The 12,450-nt window shown below is 41.8% G+C and overlaps 1 long non-coding RNA gene across 1 annotated transcript; it reads left to right on the forward strand.

The window, feature by feature from the left end:
- Nucleotides 1-242: 242 nt before the first annotated feature.
- LOC108518233 (uncharacterized) lies at nt 243-7,882 on the forward strand. Its single transcript, XR_001882317.1, has 3 exons — nt 243-341; nt 2,530-2,677; nt 7,794-7,882. It is a non-coding gene; the product is annotated as an uncharacterized LOC108518233 (long non-coding RNA).
- Nucleotides 7,883-12,450: the final 4,568 nt, after the last annotated feature.

Consider the following 12,450-nt stretch of genomic DNA (forward strand, 5'->3'; position numbering starts at 1 on the left):
GAGTGAGTAGGACTACTACTAGACTCTCATTTGACCTCTCCTTTGGGAATTGCAGGGTATATAATGCCCACTGATTGGTGGGAATTTTGTCAAGGTGGGTCTGATAATCTGTGGCTTCTTTCCCTTCCCAGCTCTTTAGAGTCTTTCTTTCTTTTTCATTGTTCTCTAGAGCCCTCTCTCTTTTTAGAGATGTGGTCTTGCTATGTTGCCCAGGCTGAGTGCAGTGACTATTCACAGGCCGGATCTAGGGCACTGCAGTCTTGAACTCCTGGCTTATAGTCCTGCTGGTTTCTGAGAAGCAGGGGAAGAAATGGCCACCATGCTCTGCAGCTAGGTTTCAGGTAGGTTTGGGCCATCTGAACCTACCTTCAGGTAGGTTAGGGCCATTTCTGGTTTCTAGGCTTATCTCAACTCAGCATGCACCTCTCCCTAGAAAGGTGCATCCTGAGTTGAGATTAAGTATTCATCCTGGTTGCAAGATGAATACTTTTCATTCTTTTACTACATAATCATTTTAAAGTTAAGTTTCATCTATGAGGGGTATTCTGGGTCCTAGAAAAGAGGTGGTACCTGGGTCAGTTCCTTTGCAGTCTGGAGTCTAACATGTACAGATTAAATGAATGTGAAAATATAAAAATGCTTTGTAATTACAAAGCAGTCTACAAATACAAATGTTGCCGTAAAGAAAAAAAAGTATGGTTGACATCTTTCTTTATCCTGGAAAGTACAAATCTATCTTTTTTGAATATTTAGCACTTCTCTGAACTACTGTATCTTGCCAGCACTTTGCACAGTGCATATTAGAATGATTCCTTCAGTTAATATTTATTGAGTGCCTGCTTGCCTACTGTGCATCTCTTAGTGCCTTTCTGGTTCTTTTTTTTTTTTGAGACGGAGTCTCGCTCTGTCACCCCAGGCTGGAGTGTGGTGGCGTGATCTCGGCTCACTGCAACTTCTGCCTCCCGGGTTCAAGTGATTCTCCTGCCTCAGCCTCCTGAGTAGCTGGGACTACAGGCGTGTTGCACTGTGCCCAGCTAATTTTTGTATTTTTAGTAGAGACGGGTTTCGCCATGTTGGCCAGGCTGGTCTCGAACTCCTGACCTCAGGTGATCCACCCGCCTCGGCCTTCCACAGTGCTAGGATTACAGGCATGAGCCACCAAACCCGCCCCCTTTCTGGTTCTCAAGTGAATCTTCTCCATTACTGCTGTCTTTTGGTTTGAGAAAGGACAGGACCAGAAATTGGCCTTCTCAGCATCCTTGATCACCTCCATTTTAGTGGTACTAGAGTCCCCTTAGCAGGTGGGACTTCCTAGGACCCTAGTGTAAGGTATTATAGAGTTGGCTCTTGGCCCTTGGTATGCAAATGTTCTGCATTTCTTTTTTCTTTCTTTTCTTTTTTTTTGAGACGGAGTCTTGCTCTATCGCCAGGCTGAGTGCAGTGGCATGATCTTGGCTCACTCAACCTCCGCCTCCCGGGTTCAAGCGATTCCCCTGCTTCAGCCTCCCTAGTAGCTAGGACTACAGGTGCATGCCAGCATGCCCGGCTAATTTTTTGTATTTTAGTAGAGACGGGGTTTCACCATGTTAGCCAGGATGGTCTCAATCTCCTGACCTCGTGATCTGCCCACCTCTGCGTCCCAAAGTGCTGGGATTACAGGCGTGAGCCACTGTGCCTGGCTATGTTCTGTGTTTCCCCCAACCACAGATTGGAAATATTGAGCAGAAAACCCTCAAAATGATGCAATAAAAATTTAAAACTACTGTGTAACAACTATTTACATGGTATTTACATTGTATTAGGTATTATAAGTAATCTAGAGATGATTTAAAGTATTTGGGAGAATGTACATCAGTTATATGCAAATACTATGCCATTTTTTATATCAGGTACTTGAGCATCCAGGGATTTTGGTATCTATGGGTGTCCTGGAACCAATCCTGGAACCAATACTGAGGAATGACTCTACTTTAATGTAAAATATAGTGCTCAGCATGAATATTCCAGGTATAGTTTAAAATCAGTTTACAGTGGAGATCATTCCTTTTCAACTTCTGGATGCAGATATTATTTTGGTATGGCCCAAAATTGTTCTTCAGGAAAAAGCCTCTACTCTTGTAGGCATGAAACAGCCAACTTTATTGTAAAACCAATAGGACTAAGATGATTATTGGTGAATAAGAGAGTGGCTCCTAGCTCCCCTGTCAAAGTTATAATGAATTTAGAGAGAAGAGGTTTGGGGATGGAAACAATTTAGTTTTAGGTTAAACCACATAAAGTACTTGTGAGATAGTTCTGGGTGATCACTGACTATATGGCTTTGAAACTTGGGATAGATCTGAGTGAAAAATTGGTAGGGGGAGGTGCATCCTGAATTGAGATGTTCTTATTTAAACATTTGAATTTAAGAAACTGTACGGGAGGGGGACCTCCTCTTTTGGCTTTGGAGCCCCCCCAACCCCGTCTCTGTACAGGGGAGCTGCTTATTTCTTCCTTCTCCCTTCTTTCTTGCCCCTCTTGCCTATTAAGCTCTCCGTCCCTTAAAACCACTCCACGTGTGTCCGTGTCGTTTCATCTAAACCGGCATGAGGACCAAGAACCCTGGTGTTCCTCCACTCATCGGAGCCGTTATCATTTTGGTGCATTGGCTGGGAAAGGAAATTCAATCATGAGACTGGTGAGTATGGAGCAGATTTCAACTTTAAATCTGTCCTTTAATCTCAAGGCTCTCTTCCAGCTACCCTGTCGCCAAACTTTCTTTCTATCCGTGGTCTCTCTCTCTCTGTGTGTCTAATGTGCAGGATTCTGTTAGAAAAGATCGTGAATCACGGCAGGCAGTGACTCAATAAATCTCTCTCTCTCTCTATGTTTTATCTGGCAAGCACATGGTATTTCTAAGCCACCTAGTAGAAATCAGGCTCTAGACCTCCTCTAAGAACCATAAGTTTCTGCTTTTTAACAGGAGTAGGATGTCTTCCGTAGCCAAATTTTAGTCTCAATATTGTCCCACTGGCAGGAAAACGGCCATTCAGTTCCTATGTTCCTTTAAGCCATCATTCTGGCCCCTACTAAGACAGTACTTAATTAGTAAGGGGATTTTAAGTCCAGAAGTTAACCAGAACCATTCTTCTATGGGTAAATGCTTTAGCATGGGCTATAATAGCAGGATATAGAGTTCAATCTAGCACGCCCCCTCCCTTAAAGGGGCTCTTCCCAATTACCTGGTTTTTCTTGAAATCCATTTTTTTGGGAGGCCACACAAGTCTAGGAGGTCAAAGGGAAATAAAAGGCAGAAAACTGATTGCTTGGAAACAACGTGACTAAGGCCCCAAACTCAGATCCTCTGATGCCATGGCTTGGAGGGTTACACCTGCAGTCATGGGTGGCACATTTAAATGGGTGCTGGGAATCCAGGAACGAAGTAGAGAAAATAGTTGGGGGACGCCTCCTACTGCTTTCTTCTCCATTCTGGATCTCATACCGAAAGGAAGGAGACTAAAAGGATGCTTTTATTCTCACTTCTCTTTCTAGATGGGTAACAGATCGTCTTCAACATGCACTCCCCTTGAGTGTATTTTGAAGCACTGGGACTCTTTCGACCTTGAAACTTTGAAGAAAAAGTGGCTTATTTTCTTTTGCAGTCATATTGGGCAGGCCCAGGGAAAACAGTTCCCCCAAATTAAAAAAGTAACTTTCAGGGAAGTCATCTGAGGGTCCCCCTTATTTGGGGCCCCTTCAAGTTCCCTTCTCATTGCAAGACCTTTGGCAAGTAAAGGGAGACTTAGGCCAATTTTCTGATGACCTTAATAAGTATATAGAACCTTTCCAAAATTTAACTCAGGTATTTAACATCTCGTGAAGGGATGTTGCTGCTAAGGCAAACCCTCACTGTAGCTAAAACAGGCAGCTCTGCAAGCAGAAGAAAATTTTGGAGATAAGCAATATGTCTCCTATAGTAGAACAAAAGGGAAAAGAAAAAATTGAGAAGGCAAAGGGGAAACACCATTCCCAATAGGAAAAGAGGCAATACCGCCTGACAACCCTAACTGGAACTCCTTTCTGTGGTGTTGTTCCTTCATCCGCAGTTTAAAATGGCTTCTATCTCTTTTATAATGTTCTTCCAACATGGAAAAGGTTAATTTTCCAAATCTTAAAATGCTTGGCGTAGAGTTGAGCTGGGGGAAGGAAACCCAGAAGCCTGATATGCTGGCAAAAGGGTAAAATCTTCTTACCAGTTGGGCTTTTGGCTTCTCTCTTCCTGTGGAAACTGGAAAAGGGATAATAAAGGGATAATAAAAGGGATAATAAAGATGATTGTTTATGTTTTCTTTAAATATATAATCAATGAAAAAGGATTTGTGAGGTTGCTCTTAAGCTGTAAACAATCTGCTCTGCTTTGTATGTCTTTTTGTATGGTTCTGTTAAAGAAAAGGTATCTCGGCCGGGCCCGCTGGCTCACGCCTGTAATCCCAGCACTATGGGAGGCCGAGGTGGGTAGATCACGAGGTCAGGAGATCGAGACCATCCTGGCTAACACGGTGAAACCCCGTCTCTACTAAATAAAACACAAAAAATTAGCCGGGAATGATGGCAGGCACCTGTAGTCCCAGCTACTCGGGAGGCTGAGGCAGGAGAATGGCGTGAACCTGGGAGGCAGGGCTTGCAGTGAGCCGAGATTGCACTACTACACTCCAGCCTGGGTGACAGAGCGAGATTCCGTCTCAAAAAAAAAAAAAAAAAAAGAAAGAAAAGGTATCTAAGCTCAGGATGAGGCCGAGAACCCCACAACCCTGCTGTTCAAACCAGCCCAGCAAAGCGTCAACTGGCAAACTTGGCTACAGGCCTCCATCGTGTTTCATGTCATGGGAACATAATCTGTAGCCGCATGGTAATACTTTGTTTTAGTCTCCGCCATTTTACAATGGTGGCTGTCTTCTTGTGCTAAATCAGATATGCCAATTTGTCAACCTGGGCTGTGTCAGCTGATCCATCAAGGGCAAGGTTTACAAAACATCTTAAGCACTGATCATGAGAGCAGTTTAGGGAGGGCCAAAATCTTGTAGCCTCCAGCTGCATGGCTCTTGGGCCATGGTTTCTAATCCTGTAGCTAGTTTCTTGGTCTGGTCCCCAGGCAAGAGGGAAGTATATCTTGAGAAGCAGCTGTTATCGTCTTTGTTTTAGATTATCAACTGTGAACCAGGCTCCTCCCCAAGTTGGTTCAGCCTATGCCCAGGGATGGGCAAGGACAGCTTGGGGGCTGGAAACAAAACGGAGTTGTTTGGGTCAGATCTCTTCCACTGTCTCAGTCACAATTTTGCAGTGACAGTTGTAAAAGCTGCCTGTCCGGGTGGATCATGAGGTCAGGAGTTCAAGACCAGCCAGGTCAAAATGATGACACCACGTCTCTGATAAAAATACAAAAATTAGCCGGGCGTGGTGGCAAACACCTGTAGTCCTAGCTATTCGGGAAGCTGAGGCAGGAGAATTGCTTGAACCTAGGAGGCAGAGGTTGCAGTGAGCCGAGATTGTGCCATTACACTCCAGCCTGGGTGACAGCGAGACTCTGTCTTAAAAAAAAAAAGCTGCCTGTCGCTTCTTTAAAAATACCTTTTACACTCCTGGTTAAGTCATAACCTAATTAAAGCTCTTTAGTTTCACCTGTGAGGTTACTTGTTGTAAAGTTCAAAAGGCAAAAATTTTAACTGCTTGGCGTGGCTAAAGCCAAGTAACAAGTGATTTAAAATAATTTTCTTAAAGAGTGCTCAGCTTAATTAAAAGTGGATATTCAAGTTATAGGTATATTAAAAGGCCTTTATGTTTTTTCTCTTCTTGAATCTTGTTTTCTGGAAAAGGCTCATCTCAGTCGACTGAATTATTTTCTCCATTTTTTGTCTTACTACTCTTAATGCATGCATACAAGGCCCTAAGATAACTTCTGGTAGCATGGGATTCATTGGGAAAAACAGAGGAGGTGCCACAGACCCCGTTTTGGGAAAAAAACCCCTCTGTTTTCCTCATGAAACCCCAGGAATTAAAAGCAAATAATTCCCTCTCAAAATCAAAGGCTCTGTTCTGTTTTGCATTGTGTTATCTGATGGTTTTGAGTTTTTGGGGTATCAGAAATTACTTTGCATTATGAGAAAACTTTGGTGGATAATAATTAAGTACAAAATACACTGTAAGGGATGGCTAATAGTAGTTATAAATCAGGGATGCTCTTGGCCACCTGGAAGATAAGGAAACATCCCCACCCCCGCACTGGGAGATGAGACTCCCATCAGGGATGGGCTAATTACAAAATAAGCCAATCGGCTTGGGTTACCTCGCACTGCAATGCACGGTAGAAGCACTACAGCATCTTCTCCCATAGTATCTACATGGTCTTTTCATAAATTAAGCATTAAAATAAAAGCATAGCAAGGAGTTCTTAAGACACTAATCTATCCCTTAGTAAAAAGGTTATAAAAAGTTTGTAAAGATTTCACCTTGGCTGGGTGTGGTGGCTCACACCTGTAATCCCAGCACTTTGGGAGGCCGAGGCAGGCAGATCATTTGAGGTCAGGAGTTTGAGACCAGGCTGACAAACATGGAGAAACCCCATTTCTACTAAAGGTACAAAATTAGCCGGGGGTGGTGGTACATGCCTGTAATCCCAGCTACTTGGGAGGCTGAGGCAGGAGAATCGCTTGAACCTGGGAGGTGGAGGTTTTGGTGAGCTGAGGTTGTAGTGAGCCAAGATTTTGGTGAGCCGAGATCATGCCATTGCACTCTAGCCTGGGCAACAAGAATGAAACTCCATCTCAAAAAAAAAAAAAAAACCCATTTCAAAAAAAAAAAAAAAAAAAAAAAGATTAAAGATTTCACCTCATGGTCAAATTGGTTAGGATTAGATGGAATAATCTATAAGGTTTCATGTAAACGAATTGGGGTCAACATTAATAAACTAATGCAAGGGTAAAGTTTTGCTTTGAACAAGATTTTCATTTCATAAAAAGGCTAATGAAAGGTTTTGCCTTGAGTCATCATTTTGGCAAAATAATTTATGGCAATCTGGAAATTGTCCTTCCTGATGCCTGGCTTTTTGGATGGCTCAGAGGGCCCCTGAAACATTCAGAAAAGTGGTAAACAGGATTATTTGACATGTGTAGTCACATGAGATTGCCAAAATGATGTCCAATCTTATTTAAGTTATATTTTGGTGAATAATACTAATATATGTTCCAGAATTGTATGGGATCTCTAAGATTCTAATGTCTAACTATGTGCTATCAATCATAATTAAGGGTAAAGTTATTGTAAACCATGAAGATAAACTTCATTTGCAGACAATTGTTGTCCTGATTTGTTCCTTCTCAAAAAATAGTTTATAATCAAGCTCTATTAAGGAGTTTAACAGGTGTTCTCAAATGTAGGTTTTTAATAGCTTTAAAGATTGTAACATTGGAATAGAGAAAGAATGTACGGGACTCATAAAGAACTAACATGTTCACAAATATCAAGCAAAACAAGAGTTAACTAAATGGACTACACTCAGAAAGTTAAAGCAGACTTTTTAACTTTGCTTGGAATATTGCTGATCCTTGTTTTGTTTTTCAGAGTCAAAAAAAGTTTTAAACTATTTATGGCCTTTAATAATTGAGTAAGGTATACTCCTGTGAACAAAATTTGGGGCGTGTTTATTTTTCTCTGCCTGGTTCCTCTAGAATTTGGAGACTAGTTGTAAGTACTCTTAACTTATGGCAATATAGCTGTTTGCATCAGTGCAATAAGAATCCATTTTTCTTTGTCAACAGGACACAATTGGAAAAACTGGTTATTTTAACCAAGGCTTTGACTGAAAAGGATGTATTTCCTTTTAAGGAATGAAGCTTGACATGCAGAGCCAATAAAAGCCCCTTGGGGAGAATTGGCCTCATATCTTGTCTGCACAGTCCCCACACAGGATTCCTAACCGGTGGTCAGTAAAGAATGTCACTTTCTAACAGGTCTGGGGGCTCCGAGTTTATCTTGGGACCTCAGGAGGAGGGGATCACCCAACTCACAGGTATTTAAGGATACAAACCCATGGCTGGGCTTGGCTTTAAAAGGGATTATCTGAGATTCCTTGTGGAACAGTTTCATCAAAGCCAATCCAAAAGGCCTGTATAGAAATAACCTTTCTCACTGCACTTTATGCAAATAATCAGGCCACGTATAGGACTAAAGTTTACGGACAACACACACGGTCCTATCATAATTTGTTTTTATCAAAAGTGAGGACTGGAGAGAAAAATTATGTTCCAAAGTTTATCATACATTTCTCCAAAGCTTAGCATACATTTCTCATTAAATCCTAGTCTCATTGTTTTTAAACTTTTTGCCTACATTTTGTACTAACCCTGCTTATTCCTCTGAATCAAGTGGTAATCTCCTCCAGTTTGGAAGAAATAAAAAGGGATGGGTAATGTAAAAATCTGAATCAATATGCTAGTTCTGGGCAATTATCCTGCAAATTCTGCCAGGTAATGAAAGTGAGTATGATGCCCATAACCCAGAGGTTTTTTGTTTGGGAAGATAAAACCAAGGCTTTATAGACCACCAAAGGAAAATTCTGTATCTTGGCAAGTAAAATTTTACATGGAAATTATCTACTACACCATACTTGTGGAAGTTGCTATACTCACTCTACTATTTGCAATAGGGTTATACATGGTAGCGCCTTCTAACTGAAATATTGGACAGAGTTTACATTGCTGTTGTATTTTGCTTAATTATTATCCTTATAGCAGGGATAATAGTTACTGACAAAAAGGAAGCATGAAAGTTTTACTATCACTGAGTATGCTAGGACTTTTTTTTTTGTTTTTTTGAGATGGAGTCTCAACTTTGTTGCCCAGATGGAGTGCAGTGGCGCACTCTCGGCTCACTGCAAGCTCTATCTCCCGGGTTCACGCCATTCTCCTGCCTCAGCCTCCCAAGTAGCTGGGACTACAGGCACCCGCCATCACGCCTAATTTTTTTGTATTTTTAGTAGACGGGGTTTCACTGTGTTAGCCAGGATGGTCTCGATCTAACCTCATGATCCACCTGCCTTGGCCTCCCAAAGTGCTGGGATTACAGGCGTGAGCCACTGCGCCTGGCCTCTGCTAGGACTTTTTATTGGGTTTAGTAATGATTAACACCTCTAGTAGAGGAAAATCTACAGGTACTTAAAAACGAAATCAAAATTATCAACAGGCTCAGGGAAAATGCCAGCTTCAGCCCTGGGTGGCTACAGTCCCTCTTTAATGAATTCTATTCTTCTTTATGGAATTGGTTAGCCCCTTTATCAAGCCCTCTCTTGCTTATATGTCTTGTATTGACATTTGGACCCTGTATACTCAATACTATAACTCGAACTGTTTCTTCTCACCTCGAAGCAGTCAAACTCTAAATGATGCTGCAAACTGAACCACATATAGACACGCCCTTCTCCAGAGGACCCTTAAGTTGACCCCAGGAGGAGCCCTCGCTGCTGGTCCCCATTTGACTTCCTGCTGAAAAGCAGAAAGTAGCCAGAAAGAGTCGTAGCCCAAAACCCCCTAACAGCAGTTAGTGTCACATCGCCACAGGGAGGAATGTGGTAGGAGTTACTAAGAAATTATTTTAGGCAGATAGACAGGAAAAGGGCTCTTTGGGAAGTTCTAGTTTTTTAAAGCATCTCCAGAAAAGATTCTTGTAAAGCCCAGGCTCTTACAGTCAGGCTGTCAACCTTTGATATACAAATGCAGACTATTTGAAACTGGGTCAACGCAACATGGTGATTCCCACAGCCTTCTTGCCCTTGCCCCACATGTTCCTGGCAACATGGCCACCCCCACCTATCCCCACGTGTGTAGAACATCATGGCGCCCTGTATTTGCATATTAAAAGACTAGGGTGGGAGGGCCAGCTCTTTCTCTGGCTATGTGAAGACATGCCTAGTCAAACTAATCCCCTGAGCCCTATGCAAATCAAACACCGTGTTCTCCAGCCTTTGCATATATACCTAGCTGGTATCCGTGGCGGGTGGGGACCTTCTCTTTCAGCTTTGGAGCCCCTTCTCCTTCTGTCTCTGTACAGGGGAGCTGCTTCTCTCTTCCTTCTCCCTTCCTTCTAGCCCCTTCTTGCCTATTAAACTCTCTGCTCCTTAAAACAAAAAACAAACAAAAAGAAACTATGGGAAATAAGACAAAACAGATTTGAAAACTTTCAGTGCTCTAATCTCATAAAATACATAATTTTATAAAATTGTAGGTACATACTCTTTGTACTCAGAATTTCCATTCAACATTATTTTACAAGAAGAACTCAGTTAATTAAGTGCTGGAGCTATGCTGTTCCAATCCTTTTCCTGTCATTATATGACGTATGACCTCAAGCAAGATACTTCAGCATCATGGGCTTCACTTTCCCCATTCATACAGAGTGTGGGGCCCGATGCTGCTTACACACTTACACATTTGTATGTATCACTGTAGTGCACATGCTTGCCATTTTTAATGGTTATAGTGTTCTAAGGGGCTAATACTTATGAAAGAGCTATGGGGAGAATAACAGAAACAGAGGAGTAAGAATACATTTACAGGCACATGCAAGTGAACTGACACCAGAAGACAAAGATGAAACATAACAGCCTTAGTTTTAGAGATCAAATAAAGGTTTAGTAAGAAAAACTAATACTTAGATTTGCATGAAACAGATCCTTAGGATTAATATTCAGATCTTACCAGAAATCTGCCTTAAGAGATGTGATGGGAAAGGAGGGCTATTAGCTTATAAATACCGTAAGTTATCAAAACATGTAACAGTTAAAACACAACATATTAGGTATACATCTAGTTGCTCTCTTAATTGCCCTCAACCCACTTGGCAGAGTAACTGACAAGCTCTATTCCCTTGTAAATTTCCTGATGGCCTTGTCACAGGCCTCTTGCAGCTAATTTGCTGCTTTCTAGCATACATAACATGGAAGTGTTCTCTCCAATTTAGGTGCATGCTTAACAAGATTTAGTTGTTTGTGCCCTAAAGTTTATCCCAGTTATGTAATTATATCCCTCATCACACAGACATTATATAACTGATGGCATGAGTGAAGAGTTGTCTTTATGAAAACCAACTTGAATAGTTGGAAAGAATTGCCAGTGACACTCCAGGAGCAGTGAGAATGCCTAGTGCCTAGATCTTGGTTTCTAAATAGCTACCTATTAAAAGGAGCCAGGGATTCTTGGAAAAAGGTTTCATTCCATGCCTGGGGCATTGAAAATGCAAGGTCGGCCGGGTGCGGTGGCTCAAGCCTGTAATCCCAGCACTTTGGGAGGCCGAGACGGGCAGATCACGAGGTCAGGAGATCGAGACCATCCTGGCTAACACGGTGAAACCCCGTCTCTACTAAAAATACAAAACTAGCCGGGCGTGGTGGCGGGCGCCTGTAGTCCCAGCTACTCGGGAGGCTGAGGCAGGAGAATGGCGTAAACCCGGGAGGCGGAGCTTGCAGTGAGCTGAGATCTGGCCACTGCACTCCAGTCCGGGCGACAGAGCGAGACTCCGCCTCAAAAAAAAAAAAAAAAAAAAAAAAAGAAAATGCAAGGTCAACTTGAGATATCTTGTGTTAGAAGGCAATCAAGTGTCCAAAGACTAGAGAGTGAATGTCAAAAGGACACAAGAGCTACTTGAAGGGCTCCACCTGGCCAAATTTGGGACAATTTGAACATCAGAAACAATGATCATAAATGACTGTTAACACATTGAATCATTTGTTATCACTGCAGATGAGAGCATCAAACTCTTTACTGGTAATTAAACTCCTACACCAGTAATTAAGGGAAAATAATTGAGCCTGACTCTGCCTCTAGTGCATTCCTAGTTGATGAGGGAAGGTTATACAAGAATGCCACTCAACAAATGTAGAGTGATAGAATTAGAAAATTGTCATTTTGCAAACACTGATGAGACAATGGATTCAGGCAAGGATCGTTAGTTACTTTTTACCAGGTAAAAAGTTGTTGGCAATCAAAATATCCATATGCTGCCAGTGTCAGTACACAGATTAACTGTAATTGGCAATCAAAATATCCATATGCTGCCAGTGTCAGTACACAGATTAACTGTAATAGGAAAAACTATCTTTATGTTGGGAAGATCTGGTGACCTCAAATGAGTGATCCATTAATAGTGACTCAACCTGATATTAATGAGACTTTTGATATGATGCACTATGAAATACATCTGTGAGGTTTTATCATTAAAAATGTTTAAACAACCCAATCAAGCCTTTTGCCCTAACTTCTAATTTATGGAAACTACAGGGGGTACCAGAACCCACATGTAAATAGTCAGTTGAATCCTGAACGTGAGATGTTTTTCAAGACAACTGACCTGCTCTCTTAAAAAGACGAAATACCAAAGTGGGGACTGTTCTAGATAGATGAAACATATAATAATCAAATATTA

Source organism: Rhinopithecus bieti, unplaced genomic scaffold (genome assembly GCF_001698545.2).
Source record: "Rhinopithecus bieti isolate Rb0 unplaced genomic scaffold, ASM169854v2 scaffold_44779, whole genome shotgun sequence".
In the NCBI taxonomy this organism is placed as follows: Eukaryota; Metazoa; Chordata; class Mammalia; order Primates; family Cercopithecidae; genus Rhinopithecus; species Rhinopithecus bieti.